This window comes from Papio anubis, chromosome 10, assembly GCF_008728515.1.
Source record: "Papio anubis isolate 15944 chromosome 10, Panubis1.0, whole genome shotgun sequence".
NCBI lineage: Eukaryota > Metazoa > Chordata > Mammalia > Primates > Cercopithecidae > Papio > Papio anubis.
The window spans coordinates 120,767,205-120,781,173 of NC_044985.1; the positions used below are offsets into that span (position 1 = coordinate 120,767,205).

General features: G+C 45.8%; 1 long non-coding RNA gene across 5 annotated transcripts in view; it reads right to left on the reverse strand.

Annotated features, from left to right (window-relative positions):
* Positions 1-493: 493 nt before the first annotated feature.
* Positions 494-13,969, reverse strand: part of LOC103876624 — a 76,495-nt gene continuing 63,019 nt past the window's right edge. For 4 of the 5 annotated variants that reach the window (XR_002516322.2, XR_002516320.2, XR_004176674.1 and 1 more), the window contains one exon: positions 1,400-1,738. This is a non-coding gene — a long non-coding RNA (uncharacterized LOC103876624). Of the gene's footprint in view, positions 899-1,399; positions 1,739-13,969 lie in introns of those variants that run through there. The other variant, XR_635923.4, reaches the window with a different exon arrangement.

Here is a 13,969-nt window from a genome sequence, read left to right on the forward strand (position 1 = left end):
AGACCTTGGATGTGTAGTGGCCCCAGAGTGACCACAGCCCATAGTGGAAGGCTCAGCACCACTTGGTCTACAGGGTGGAATCGGGGAGGCTGAAGGGACCCCAAGGCAGGCTGCAAGCCCAGCAGGATGAGGACTTAGAAAGCAAAGGAAAAGAGGAATTTGGAGATATCTCAAGCCCTGCCCTCTCCTGCCCTCTGGCTGAGTAGATGCTGGTCAAACCGGCTGCAAGATGGATCCACAACAGAACCACCATTTATAGCATCTTTCCTGTTTTCAGATTATCTGTGGCTTTGATAAAATTAACAAGGTGGGGATTTGTTGGCAGCTCTGAGTTCCTGTCTCCCATGTGCTGTGGCAAAGGCCGATCATAGCACATGTTGCAGATAGTTTTGTTTAACCCACAGTGAAGACAGTTTATATATATATACACACACACACACACATATATATATATATTCCCCCCCACCCCAAAGAACGACGACTTTGACAAGGATGAGGTTGAACAAACATTTATTTATTGCTTGTTTTCATAGGGCAGATGGAGAAGCAGTTTTATGCTCAGGGAAAAGAACTGATTTTAAAAGCTTACGTATTGGGATATTGTTACCAAGTCCCACTCAATGCTGTGTTATTAACCAGATGGTAAATGTCTCATTTAAATGTCCTTTATTGAACATCTGGGGAAACAGTTTCTGAGCCATGTTTTTGCTCATTGCTCACTGCGATGGGGGTGATTCTGTTGGGATGGATGTTGTTGCTGTTAACCTGCAAGTGTTCCCGGTTCAGACCCCGTCCTGTGGTTTAATCCATGTCCGCAGGATGACAATGAGTTGCCATTTACAAGAAATGTAATTGCAGATTTTGGAGGTCCCAGCATTCCTTTCAATGTTTATAGTTTCTGGAAAAGAAGAAAATTTGTTCTGTAGACGTTGCATATTCGTGTTACATATTGCAACTGCATTGCACGTGTGCGGCCCCGCTGAGGAGCATGGGCTATTTAGTTACAGCCACCGCTGAAGATCGGTGCCACTGATAGATGGCAAGTGACAGCAGGCAGGGGAGAGCGTGATTTTATGTGATTCTTTGAATTTTCTCATATCATTTGCAGCAAAATATAAAATCCTGACTACCAAATTTAAAACTAAAAAGGGAAACAGGCAGGGCACGGTGGCTCACTCCTGTAATTCCAGTATTTTGGGAGGCTGAGGTGAGCAGATCATTGAGATCAGGAGTTCAAAACCAGTCTGGTCAATACAGTGAAACCCCGTCTCTACTAAAAATATAAAAATTAGCTGAGTGTGGTGGTGCACACCTGTAATCCCAGCTACTTGGGAGGCTGAGGCAGGAGAATTGCTTGGACCTGTGAAGCGAAGTGGAGGTTGCAGTGAGACGAGATCACACCTTTGCACTCCAGCCTGGGTGTTGCAGTGAGATTCCGTCTCAAACAAACAAACGAACAAAACAAAACAAACAAGCAAACAAACAAAAACCAGTTCTTGTTAAGATAAGAATATTGTTAGCTGTGGAAAGAGAAATGCTCTCCTTCACCTATTTCTCTGTTGAGGGCAGCCTGAGCATGCGACAGTCCTGTGACACACCTTCGTTTGGGATGCTGTGCCCGGCCCCGGGCTCCCCACTTTCCCACGGTGGAATCCACATGTGCATTTTGTAGTCATCTCTTTTACTCACAGTTTTCCCTCTAGATGCAAACGTGTCTCCATGAGGAAGAGCAAGGCTCCTGCAGAAAGAAGATCAGATGGATTGGGGATCCCACAGAGAGAACCTTTTGCCTGACATGGGCACACTTGGGAGAGACCCCTCCACACAAATCTTCCTTGCAAGGAAACACTCCTGCCTCACTTTCTTCAACCCAGCCATGACCCCCTTTCCTGGTGAGAAACTGTAGGAAGAGTTGGATCTCTGGCGTGTGTGTGTGTGTGTGTGTGTGTGTGGTCTGATAAGAACTCTGTAGCCTCTTCCTTCCCGGGTCAGCTCCTCACTGTGTCCCCAGACGAGGCTTTAACCCATGAGTGCCCTGATGGCGCTGCTGCCCCCTGGCCCTGCTCACCCGGCCCCTTCCCAGTCTCTCTCCGGAGGAACAGGGTTACACCAGGGTGACAGCATCTGCCTGTCCTCCTTCTGCAGTGGTTCAGCCGCAGATGTCGACTGCACACCGCAGCCAAAAACGATTCTGCAAGGACTACAGCCTCCCGCGAAACTGAGGCTTAATGATGCAGAACTCCACGTTTCCTGCCCTCAACTTGTCATCATTTTCCTTCCCAGAACCCCCAGCACCCCTGACACCGACCTGGATCTCTACCCCAGAAACTCAAAACCCATTTTTGCCACACTGTCACACTCGCTCTCCTTCACTCCCCTAACCCAGGTCCCCATTTCTCTGCACCTGTGTTCACCACCGAGAATCCCTCCCGTTAAGTCGCCTCCTCCATTCCGCCTTCTCCCGACCCCGTTGGCCCATGCGTCTTTGAACTTTTGCAGAATTTGCATCTGTAACAAATTACTTGCTATTTAATTATGTTCTGTCATATTATTCCTGTTGAACTTGGCCAAGAACCACGCACTCCTTGAAGGCAGAAACCGTCTTTGTTGTTCCGTGTCCTGATTCAACCCAATAGCCCCAGAGCACGTCTGCAGGAAAGGCCTTCCAAGCTCAGGTCATCAAGCTCCTCCCAACTGCACTCTTTTACTTCTGTTTTCTCAAGTCGATCTTTTTTTTTTTTTTAAACTTACATGAAATCATTATTAAAAGAACTTTTTATCACCTCCAGAAATGGAACACTGTATCATTTGCCATCAGTAGAAGTTGGCTGTAAAAGCAAATTCCATGTAAACAGAACGATGCTGTTGTGTTCTGCTTCCTCAGTGTGAGACCTGCTCTTTCTCCCTTGGTCATGGAGACTCCAAGTTCTAAAGATATACTAGGAACAGACTACAGCTTTCATTGTATCCAGAAGAAGAGAGACAGAAAAAACAAAACCACCGGAAAAGTGAACAACGTCCTCACACTGTGATTGGCAGTTGTTGAATCCAGTGAACGGGCACCACCAAAGATCACCCTCAGCCCACACCTCAGGACCCTCTGGCACAGATTCCAAAAACCACCACTTACTGTGTGAGCTCCAAGTAACAAGTTCTGAAGATTATCTTTTTTAACTCACTCTGGGGTGAGTTCTCTAAGGAAGAACCCATTATTATCCTACTTTCCAGATGAGGAAACTGAGCATAGCAGGAGAAAGAAGCTTGACCACATCCACACAGTAGTAAGTGGCTAAGTCAGGACCCAGTGAGGATAAACAGTCATCCTAAGTTTTATAAGATAGAAAATTTAATCACAGGGACCTTGTAGATGGTAGAAGAGCCAAAGAGTCAGCCAAGGGACACTGAGGCAACCCTGGTGTCCACAGCATCAGGAAGTGGCTACCAGCTCTTGGATGCACAAGGAAGGAGGCAATTGTCAGAGCCCATCAGACTTACTGGAGGGAAGCTAGAACCAGGCTGGGTCTCTGTGGCTGAAGCTGGCTTGTAGAAGGAAAGAGCCTCCAGGCAAGACAGCCCAACAAAGAGAGGCAAGAAGCCCACCCAGACTCCTGTACACACCCGTGTCCCTCCAGGCTTCCCATTGGTCCAACCCAGTCAGAAGCCAGAGACACAGGAACCCAGGGCTCATAGCCTGCAGAGGCTAGACCCCCATGATACAGGGCAGAGCAGGGATGGATGGGAGGAGGGGGATGCTCTGAGACCACCAGGCACAGGCTCACGCAGGTGGTCTCATTCTGGGATCTTTTCACTCACATAAGCCATGTTGTAGTTGACTATTGGATTTTATGAGATGAGAGTTCATGTGTGTTCTTCCTCATTCCAAGAAGAGTGGGCTCTTCCTACTTCCTAGCTACCTGGAGCTACCTGGTGATTTCTTCTAACATCTATGAAGTCCCTGTAAGTAAATTTTCTGTTTTAAAACTGTTTAACGTTGTCTGAAGACAATTTTTCCTCCACTCTTTTAAGCCCATTGAAAAGGTAGTGCAAAGTGTCCCGGAGTGAGAGAGGTGAAGGGGAAGTGGAATTGTGTTTCTTAGATTGAGAACAGATCTGAGGTTCACGGAGCCTGTGGGCAGGGGTTACATGCATGTTGCTCCCTGTCTGCATCCCCAGGAGGAGGCCAGGCCTCCTCATGGCCCGTGAGTACATTTAAAAGGCTGAGGCCCCGGCATCAGATAGTCTGTCTTGTCCAAGACTCCCAACTCCACAGGAGTATAGGGCAGAAAGCTGCCAGACCACACACATAGTGGTGGAATGTCCGAGGCCCTTCTCCTGAGGTCCTGAGGTGGAAGAGGAAGCCTCAGAAGATGGGGAAGGGCCAGTAGCTGTGAGGTTCAGTCCTCTCCTGCCTGGTGGGTGGGACCTATGGAGTCAGAGTCAGGCTAATTTGAAGAAAATGAAGATGGGTTATTTCTCACCCATCTGATCATGGGGGCTGAAATTCTTAACTGGCGGTAATGTGGAAAATGTGGGGATGACATGAGGTCAGTCCCCCAATCTTTGCCAACCTGAGGGGCTTGTTTGAGTCTTGATGGCTGGAGATTGATGGGTGTGAGTTCATGGACCACTCATGAGACCCTGAGCCGAAAGCAGACCACCACCTTGGCCAGGTGTGTGCACAATGCAAAACAAGACAGTGGCCCATCCCATACGACTCCTCCTACCCAGGGCAGGACTGCAGCCGAGGGAGTGGTAGGTGAGGAGCAGAAGAGGTGGGGCCTTGACGTGACCACAGGAGGCGGTGGGTGAGCAGGACCAAAGTCTCATTACCCTGAGAGCACAAGTAATAAAGTCCTTGTGATCTCCCCTGCCTAGGGAAGGGCTGCACACTTGAGATCAGTTGGATGGTTAAAAATTGAAGAAGGACTTTTCTCTTCTTTCTTTTGACAACCAACTGTAGGCTGCAGACAGGTCCCCATGTCTGTTTCTTTTGTTATTCAGTTCAGCAAGCCAAGAAAACATGAGTTTCTTGCCCTGAAAATCCAAGCTATACCATTTCCAAAGAAGCAGTCATCAGAAAAGAATAGGGTCTCTTAGGAGTTTAATTCCAGGGCCCAGAGCAAAGAAACATGCTGTCAGCTTCCACCTTGTTGAATAAACGCCTTCTGAGTCAGACTACTTTTCCATGGAAACCAACCGCTTTCCGAATTTCCTGCAAGGGTCTTGGCCGTGAACCTCAGTAGCACTTATCTCAGAAGGTGGCCCAGGTACCAGGACAGGGCCCTTGAATTCCTGAGGGTGGTGATGAGCACACAGTGCTGCTGGTCCCCTGTCACTGTCTGCCTGTCTGTCTGAGTTCCTCCTCTGTATGTGCCACCGTGACCTGCCCTAACAGGCTTACCCAGCCCTGGGTTACCCCACTTTGGAGAAATAGAAGGGATTTGGGGGATGATTCTTATGACTTGGGCAATGATGAAGAGTGGCGGGGGGGCCCTTGACATTGTATCTCCTGGAGTGATGTTCTTAGACTCCAGAATGGAAGTGAAACACTCAGCAATGAGCAGAAACCACCCACGTTTTGATTTGAAGATGGTCCATCTCATTTGACAGCACTCCTCTGACCCACTGGGCAATTTCTTGGAAATGTCCCAATTCTTGGGAACTCTGGGTAATTGTGCTGACAAAGCTGATGCAAAGAAATTAAGGGGAATCCCAGACCTGTACAGGAAAACAGGATAGTGTTGCTGACCTCTTACAAGGACCAGTTGTTATAAGGACACGGTTGTACGTGGAGGATCTGGAACTGCCCTTGTAGTGTCTGTGAACCTTCATCTGCCTTAAGACCCTTGAATAAAGTTTGTCCTTTGCACTTTTAAAACCGATAAGGGCTTTCATCGCTGGGAAAAGGAAAGCCAATTTGTTGGGGAAGAATTATTCAGAACTGTCTCCCAGGCCTCGAAGGATAAAGGAAGAGCATTTGCAATTTGAACAGAAGGCACTGAAAGGCCGCCTTTTAGACTCTGAGATGTGAGAGGTTGATGCACTCTCAGTCTGCCTTCCATTTGCATTTTAACTGCCGGGCAAAGCCATTGTGAACAGGAAGGGCCCCGCCCCTGCACACACTGGCCAGGCAGCTGGACACTCTGCCCCATTGTTGGCAGGTGTTTCTGAAGGGCGCCGTGAGTTCAATGCTCTTGTTTCAGTTTCTTTTGGTATGTTAACATCTCCTCCTTGTGAAAGAATTTGGTCTATTATTTGACTCATGCAAATAGAGAAATAGAATTCCAAACCATTAGCCTACTTATTAAATATTTATAATAAGTAGCTGGGATGAAAATACCTGTTCTATAGGTATGTCACGTGGGGACAGATAAACCAAGACCTGCAAATACTTTTATATACTCCATATAAAAGGCCCCACAAATGGTATCGAGGGATGGTAGAAATTGCTATTTATGTTCTGCACATTGAGGACCATTGAAGCCAATCTCCAGTGATGCTCAGCTGTCATGAGTCAGCTCACAGAATCCCACTTGAAAGACTGAGAACTGTAGAAAGAGGTTTCAGTAAAGTACACGGACTTCCCATCCAGAAAATCCCATTTCATCAACAATTGTCTTGTACAGAATCACAGAAAAGAAGTGTTAAGAAAAGCATACCCACAACTTAGAAGTAAGGCAAAGAAAAGTATTGTGCCCTCTTTCAATGTCACACTAAGCAGCGTCTAACAATCTCACAAGTCCATGTAAGGTGCACCTGAAGCTCTAAAATAATTATTTTAAATTTTTATTTAATGCTTACAATTGACGTGGCAAACAATGTAGAGGAAGGATACATTGCAAATTGTTTCTGTCCAGTAGAAAACTTAATGAAGCCCAAATGTTATGAATTAATTGATTATTTTTGACCCATGGGGCATTGCCAGTCTTGTTTCTAACTTTGCTGTCTTGTAACTGCCCCATGGGTCCACCTTGCCTGCTGCCTCGACGGAGCCAATTTACCAAGACAGGGGAATTGCAATGGAGAAAGAGTAGTTCACACACAGCTGGCTGTGCAGGAGACCAGAGTTGTGTTACTACTCAAATCAGAATCCCTGAGCATTCAGGGATCAGAGTTTTTAAAGATACTTTGGCAGGTAGGGGCTTGGAAAGTGGGGAGTGCTGATTGGTCAGGATAAAGATGGAATCATAGAGGGTCAAAGCGAGTGTTTCTTGCTGTCTTCTGTTCCTGGTGCGATGGCAGAACTGGTTGAGCCAGATTACGGGTCTGGGTGGTGTCAGCTGATCCATCAAGTGCAGGGTCTGCAAAATCTCTCAAGCACTGATATTAGGTTTTACAATAGTGATGTTATCCCCAGGAGCAATGTGGGGAGGTTCAGACTCTTGGAGCCAGAGGCTGCAGGACCCCTAAACTGTAATTTCTACTCTTGTAGTTAATGTGTTAGTCCTGCAAAGGCAGACTGGTCCCCAGGCAAGAAGGGGGTCTTTTCAGGAAAGGGCCATTATCAATTTTTTTGTTTCATAGTTAAACCATGAACGAATTCCTTCCCAAAGTTAGTTCAGCCTACACCCAGGAATGAACAAGGACAGCTTAAAGGCTAGAAGCAAGATGGGGTCGGCTAGGTCTGATCTCCTTCACTGTCTTAATCTCTTCGGTTATTATTTTTGCAAAGGTGGTTTCAAGCCTACTTATCGTTTTTCCCATTGATCATGTATGCTAGTCTCTTTCTTAGAACCCACTTTCATCCTGCCTGTTCCCTCATGCAGGAGTTAAATATACCTTCAGAACATGCTCACTAGGTATGGGTATGAGTTATGCTTTATAAACTTCAGAAAATTATACTCTGAAGGCTGTCTGGCAAAGTGTTTAGAAAATAGTGATACTCTTGATGCTAGATTTATAGCAACAGGTCCTAACTAGAGAATGAGCTTTTACATATATCCCAACTGCCCCTCGGTGTGGAAAATGAGGGGACGGGGCCGTCAATCCCCCAATCTCTGCCCAAGGGGATTGTAAAAAGCCACCCACGAGGTGTCAACACCTCTTTCATGGCACAGCAGCCATTGCAGCATGAACATTGTACACACATTCAAAAATATTTTATGGGTAGCAGCTGAAATAAATATTATTTCTCTTTTTTGAATGACAGTGAAATCATAGCTGGTCCTCCTGAGTTGTTCACAGAGTAATTCTTTAGTCATGGTCTCTCACTGTCCTTTCCTCTTGAAGTTCTGTTATCCTAGAAGAAAAACCAAACAGTACATAGAAAGATAACACAATGAAGAACCCTGCTCCAGACCTCTTCTATAGGGAACTTGACATTTTTTCCAGGAAACTCAACTTGTTTGTAGTGGCAGATATCAACGGGAGAGCCCCGGGAGCACAACGGCTGTAGGAAAGGAAGTTGTGCTGCCCTGTGTCCTTTCAGAGCTCCCATGAAGACCTCGAGAGCTTTTCCCAGGGTTGCTCGGCTTATCTACCACAGCTGTATTATTTATAGGGTCAGAGAAAGTCAAAGTATCACGAGTGTTCAGGATCAAACGGAGCCTCCTAAATGCTCACTTCCCAAGATCCACTTGGAAACATCTGGGGTATTTTCTGCACAAAGTGTTGGGTACTTACAAGGTTAGTAGCCTTGTGATAAATAAGATATATGTTCTCCTCCGAACTCTCCTAGAAGACGGTGGGAAAAGAGAGGGAGCTACCTTCTCCCTAGAGACGTACAATTATTCTGGCCAGCTTAGGTGGTTGAGACAAGCAATTTTCCAATGAATTGCAGAGACTGAATGGCCAGGCTAACTGAAATGCACATCATACTGAAAACAACACACTTCAGGAGATATCTGACGTTTCCAGTTACGACTTTGGATTAAGGAATAATGGCTCCAGAAAAGTCTAGTGGAAATAGAATCTGTTGCTTGAGAGGGATAGCTTATTAGCTGATCAGTGCTTATGAATTAGAGAAAAGGGCACAGAGGAAAGAAGTCAAAGTGGGAAGAGCGTTCAAGACACCTCCAAGTGGTGGAGAGCAGCCCAAATAAGGGCTTTCTTTCTGTTGCTATGATTGTGAAACAGGAAAGGTTTCCTCGTCCCCCTCGCAGGGCGTGTGATGGCGGTGTGACTCGCTGCTTCAGTGCCTCGCTGCTCAGACCTCCAGGGGAGTGTACAGACGGGCAGGCTATGGTGCTCCGACCCCACGGCAATGACTAGGGGTGAATGTTTACAGCCCCAGTGGGCGTGTGTTACAGGGTGCTCTTTAGTTTAGCCATCCACAGGGGGCTTGTGTTAGTCAGCTCAATTAGACCCCTGCCTTATTGCAAGGACAGAGGCTTTCTGTATCCTGGGGTTCTTGCCTTGGTGTACTGGAAGAATTGGATCACACGTGAGCTTGGAGAATGAGTGCAAGGTTTTATGGAGTGGCAGTAGCTCTCAGCAGATGGGGGAGCCAGAAGGGAGATGGTTTTCTCCTGGAGTCAGGCCACTTGGTGGCCCATCCCTTCTCTGACTGCCCCAGCCAAACTCTGTGTCGTTCTGCTGGTGCCTGTCGGTGTGCTCTTGACATCCAGCCACTGGTGTCTTCTGCTGATGTGCTCCTCACGACGGGCAGTCACTTGCGTGTCTGCCTGCTAGGGTCTCAGGGTTTTTATAGGCACAAGATGAGGGTGTGGCAGCCAGGGTGGTCTTGGGAAATGCAACATTTGGACAGGAAAACAAAAATGCCAGTTTTCACCTAGGCTCGGGGGCACAGGCCTGGGGGTGGAGCCCTAGCCAGGAACTACTCCTTCCTCTACCCAGCACTTCCCTTCCCCGCTTCCGTATCATTTATGTGTTTATTCATTTATTTTTATTTTTATTTTTGAGATGGAGTCTCGCTCCATTGCTCAGGCTGGAGTGCAGTGGTGCAATCTCAGCTCACTGCAACCTTCACCTCCCAGATTCAAGTGATTCTCCTGCCTCAGCCTCCTGAGTAGCTGGGGTTACAGGCATGAGCCACGACATCCAGATAATTTTTGTATTTTTAGTAGAGACGGGGTTTCACCATGTTGGCCAGGCTGGCCAACTCCTGACCTCAGGTGATCCACCTGCCTCAGTCTTCCAAAGTGCTGGGATTACAGGCGTGAGCCACCGCACCTGCCCAGCCCTTCTGTATCATTTAAGGGACCATGCACTTCCCTTCCCAGCACTTCCCTCATACAAATGTATATAAAGATGAGCATTTATGAAATCACAAATCTTGTGAAATGTACCTATTTAAATCCTCGCCTATTTGGCCTTTGTTTAAGATTTTTATAAAGTGGACGAGAGAAGCAACATATGTATATTTCACGTAAATTGCTGGTTCAGCCTTCACTTCTGTTGGCACTACCTGCTTTGAGCATGAAGGGTATAAGTAAAGCCCTGAGTAGAGAATTTTTCGGCAGGGCGCAGTGGCTCAGGCCTGTAATCCCAGCACTTTGGGAGGCTGAGGCAGGTGGAGCACTTGCATTCGGGAGTTCGAGGTCAGCCTGGCCAACACGGCGAAACCCCATCTCTACTAAAAATACAAAAATGAGCCCAGCATGGCAGCGCACACCTGTAATCCCAGCTACTCCAGCAGCTGAGGCAGGAGAATCACTTGAACCTGGGAGGCAGAGGTTGCAGTGAGCCGAGATCATGCCAGTATACTCCAGCCTGGGCAACTGAGCAAGACTCTGTCTCAAAAAAATAAAAATTAAAAGGAATTTTCACGGGGGCACTGAAAACGGGGTTCTTGCTGGCTCAGGAGGCTGACTCAGGTCTGGAAGGTACCTCACTGATAACCTCCCATGTGGCATCACCTGTCTCTCTTGAAGAGTCATTGCAACCAAGGCTTCCTCCTCCTGGCCAGGCTTTGGCAGGCCCTCACTCTTTCCCCTGCCACAGTTGAAGTTTCCAAGCTGTTGCCACAAGCACAGCTTTCAACCTGGCCATACTGGTGGTCACCAAGGGTGATCCTGGCATGTCACGGCTTTCAAAGCAGCTGTTAATGGCGCTGTTTGCCAGTGGATGGGGAGGAAGGTTGGGGAGATTTCTCCTCTACTGGCATGACCTATCTGTTAAACCTTTGTGCTCTGACAGTCCCCAAATGAAGACACTTGGTCAGAGAACACGTGAAGGCCGTAGTGCATTGAAACTATTTCTTCAGCCTGACAAAAATCAGTCAAAATTAGCTTTGATCTTGCTAGTTACTCTCCCTCCATTTACAAAATCTACCTAGGCTTGGGGTTACCTAAGGAGGACCCTGGAGAGTTCAAAGAATCATCAAATCATTTTTATTTGCATCCAAACTTGGAGAAAATGTCACTATTAAAACCTTACTGAGAAGGCAGTCAAATCAATGTCCCTCATGAATAGAGCTTGAACTTCAGACAAAACTGCAGTGGTTTGCTGCATCCCTGTGAGGACGAAATCCCTTCAAAGAAAGATTGTTCACTGTCCACTTCCTTCGGACGTGTGGAGAAAGAGCTTCAGGAAAGCTCACTTCCTTCAAACCTACCAGATGGCCCTGAGGTCACTACAAACAAGTACAAATTGAACATTTGAAATAAAATTAAGGACAGGTTTGTGGATTTCTGGGGAGAAGTCCAAGGGTGGCTTTCTGTTTTCAACAGTGACCACCTCCCTCCCTTCCTCCTTCCTCTTTTAACTTGGTATTAAAGATAAATGGAAATCAATGTAACTGTATTAATGGCTACTAATTTAATACATCTCTACCATTAATACTCATTTACTTATTTAGTGTGCTGTATTTTTGGTTCTATTTTAGTGATCATAATTTTAAAAAACCCTATCTGTAGGACTTCCATTGGTTCAGCAGTAATAAAGTTCTTCCAACACAATGTTCTACCTAGAATCTGTAACTCCACAATCAACAATTCTCTAATGAGAAGTGTCTTAAGAAACCTAACCTTCACCTTTTGGAAGGAACTGTTGTACGTGCAAGGGGTGCCATAAAATACTTTGAGTAAAATTAATTTATGGCATTTCATGATGAACAACTTAAATATATTACGGATACACTATTTAAGCAAATGCATATTTAATTAAGAGAAGTGTTAGACAATTAGGGGAAAACACTAAAATGGGAAAGTAATATGTTTAGCAATCACCTGTTGTTAATTTGGAATACATGGCTATATTGCCTGGAGACATTTTGATAGTTAATAAATAAGATTAGCAAGTACAGGGGTTGCTTCAGTTTCTAAAAATTTTATAATGCGTATTAAGCTCTTACGCTGAAAGACTAGATCAATTATTCCAATAGTAACCATTTGTCTCGTAAAACATTCACCAGGTTTGCCTCATAAATTTGGATTTGGAATTAAAAGGCCTAATTAGCATCACAATTTTGTTCATCCAGTAAGAAAGAGTAGACTATGTATAAAAGTATTTTCAGTTAGGAGAGCACACTCCTTTTGCTATACTTGCTTCTGAGGTATGAAGTGTGTATTTTTATGTGGAGTTAGGATTTGGGTTTTCATTTTAATGATGTTTGTGTGAAATAGATTTGTAAATTAGATATGAAGGCAGGACCAGCCAAAGCCAATTTCTGATGAATCCAAGAGAGAGTAATGCTTGACTCTCACCCACTACTACTGTGCTGACAGAAAATTCTCACTTAAAACAACAAATTCATGTTAATATTTAGACATGTTTTGATAACAATAAGAACTAACACTTATACAGCATGCATAAGCATCCTTCTAAGTATGTACACACATCAACTCATGTAATCTTCACCTCAGCTCTTGAAGTACATATCACCATCATCATCATCATAGTCTCCTTCCTTCCTTCCTTCCTTCCTTCCTTCCTTCCTTCCTTCCTTCCTTCCTTCCTTTCTTTCTTTCCCTTTTTCTTTCTTTCTCTTTCTCGTTCTTTCTTTTTCTTTCTTTCTTTCTTTCTCTTTTCTTTCCTTTCTCCCTTTCTCTCTCTCTGTCTTTCTTTCTTTCTCTCTTTCTTTCTTTCTTCTTTTTTTTGACATCATTTCACTCTCACTGCCTAGGCTGCAGTGCAGTAGCATGATTTTGGTTCACTGCAACCTCGGCCTCCCGGGTTTAAGCGATTCTCCTGCCTCAGAGTTGGAATTACAGGAGCCTGCCACTATGCCCGGCTAATTTTTGTATTTTCAGTAGAGACTGGGTTTCGCCATGTTGGCCAGGCTGGTCTCGAGCTCCTGACCTCAGGTGATCCACCCACCTTAGCCTCCCAAAGTGCTGGGATTACAGGCGTGAGCCACCGTATCCCGGCATCATTGTCTTCATCATCACTATTTTAAAGATAGGGAAACCATAGGCACACAGAGTTTAAATAACTTGCTCAAGATTAGCCAGCATGCATGAAGGAGCTAAATGCAAACCCAGACATTACAGCTTCCTAACCTGGGCTTTTTTTGTTTGTTTGTTGTAGAGATAGAGTCTTGCTCTGTTGCCCAGGCTGGAGTGCAGTGGTGCAAACATAGTTCACTGCAGTCTTGAACTCCTGGGCTCAAGTGATTCTCCCACCTCAGCCTCCCGACTAGCTGGGACTATAGGTACATACCACCATGCTTGGCTAATTTATTTATTTTTTGTAGAAACAGGGTCTTGTGATGTTGCCTAGGCTGATCTCCAACTCCTGGCCTCAAAGGATCCTTCTGCCTCGGCCTCCCAAAGTGCTGAGATTACAGAGATGACCCACCACTGTGCCTGTCCCTAGCCTGGGCTCTTGAGGACTAGCCCCCTTGACTTTTTCCAGGTAGAGCCCATGGGTGCGAGTGACTGTTTCAGGTGTCACTCTAGTGCTGGTGCACATCTCACGGCATTGGGAGAACGATGGTGATGTCTGTCTAGCACGCTCCATGGATCCTAGGCATGTCTACCATGAATCACCTTACTGCCTATGAAAGATGATATCATAGCTCATGTATAGAGACATTTCAGTTTCAAAATGTAATATTGCCCTGAAATGT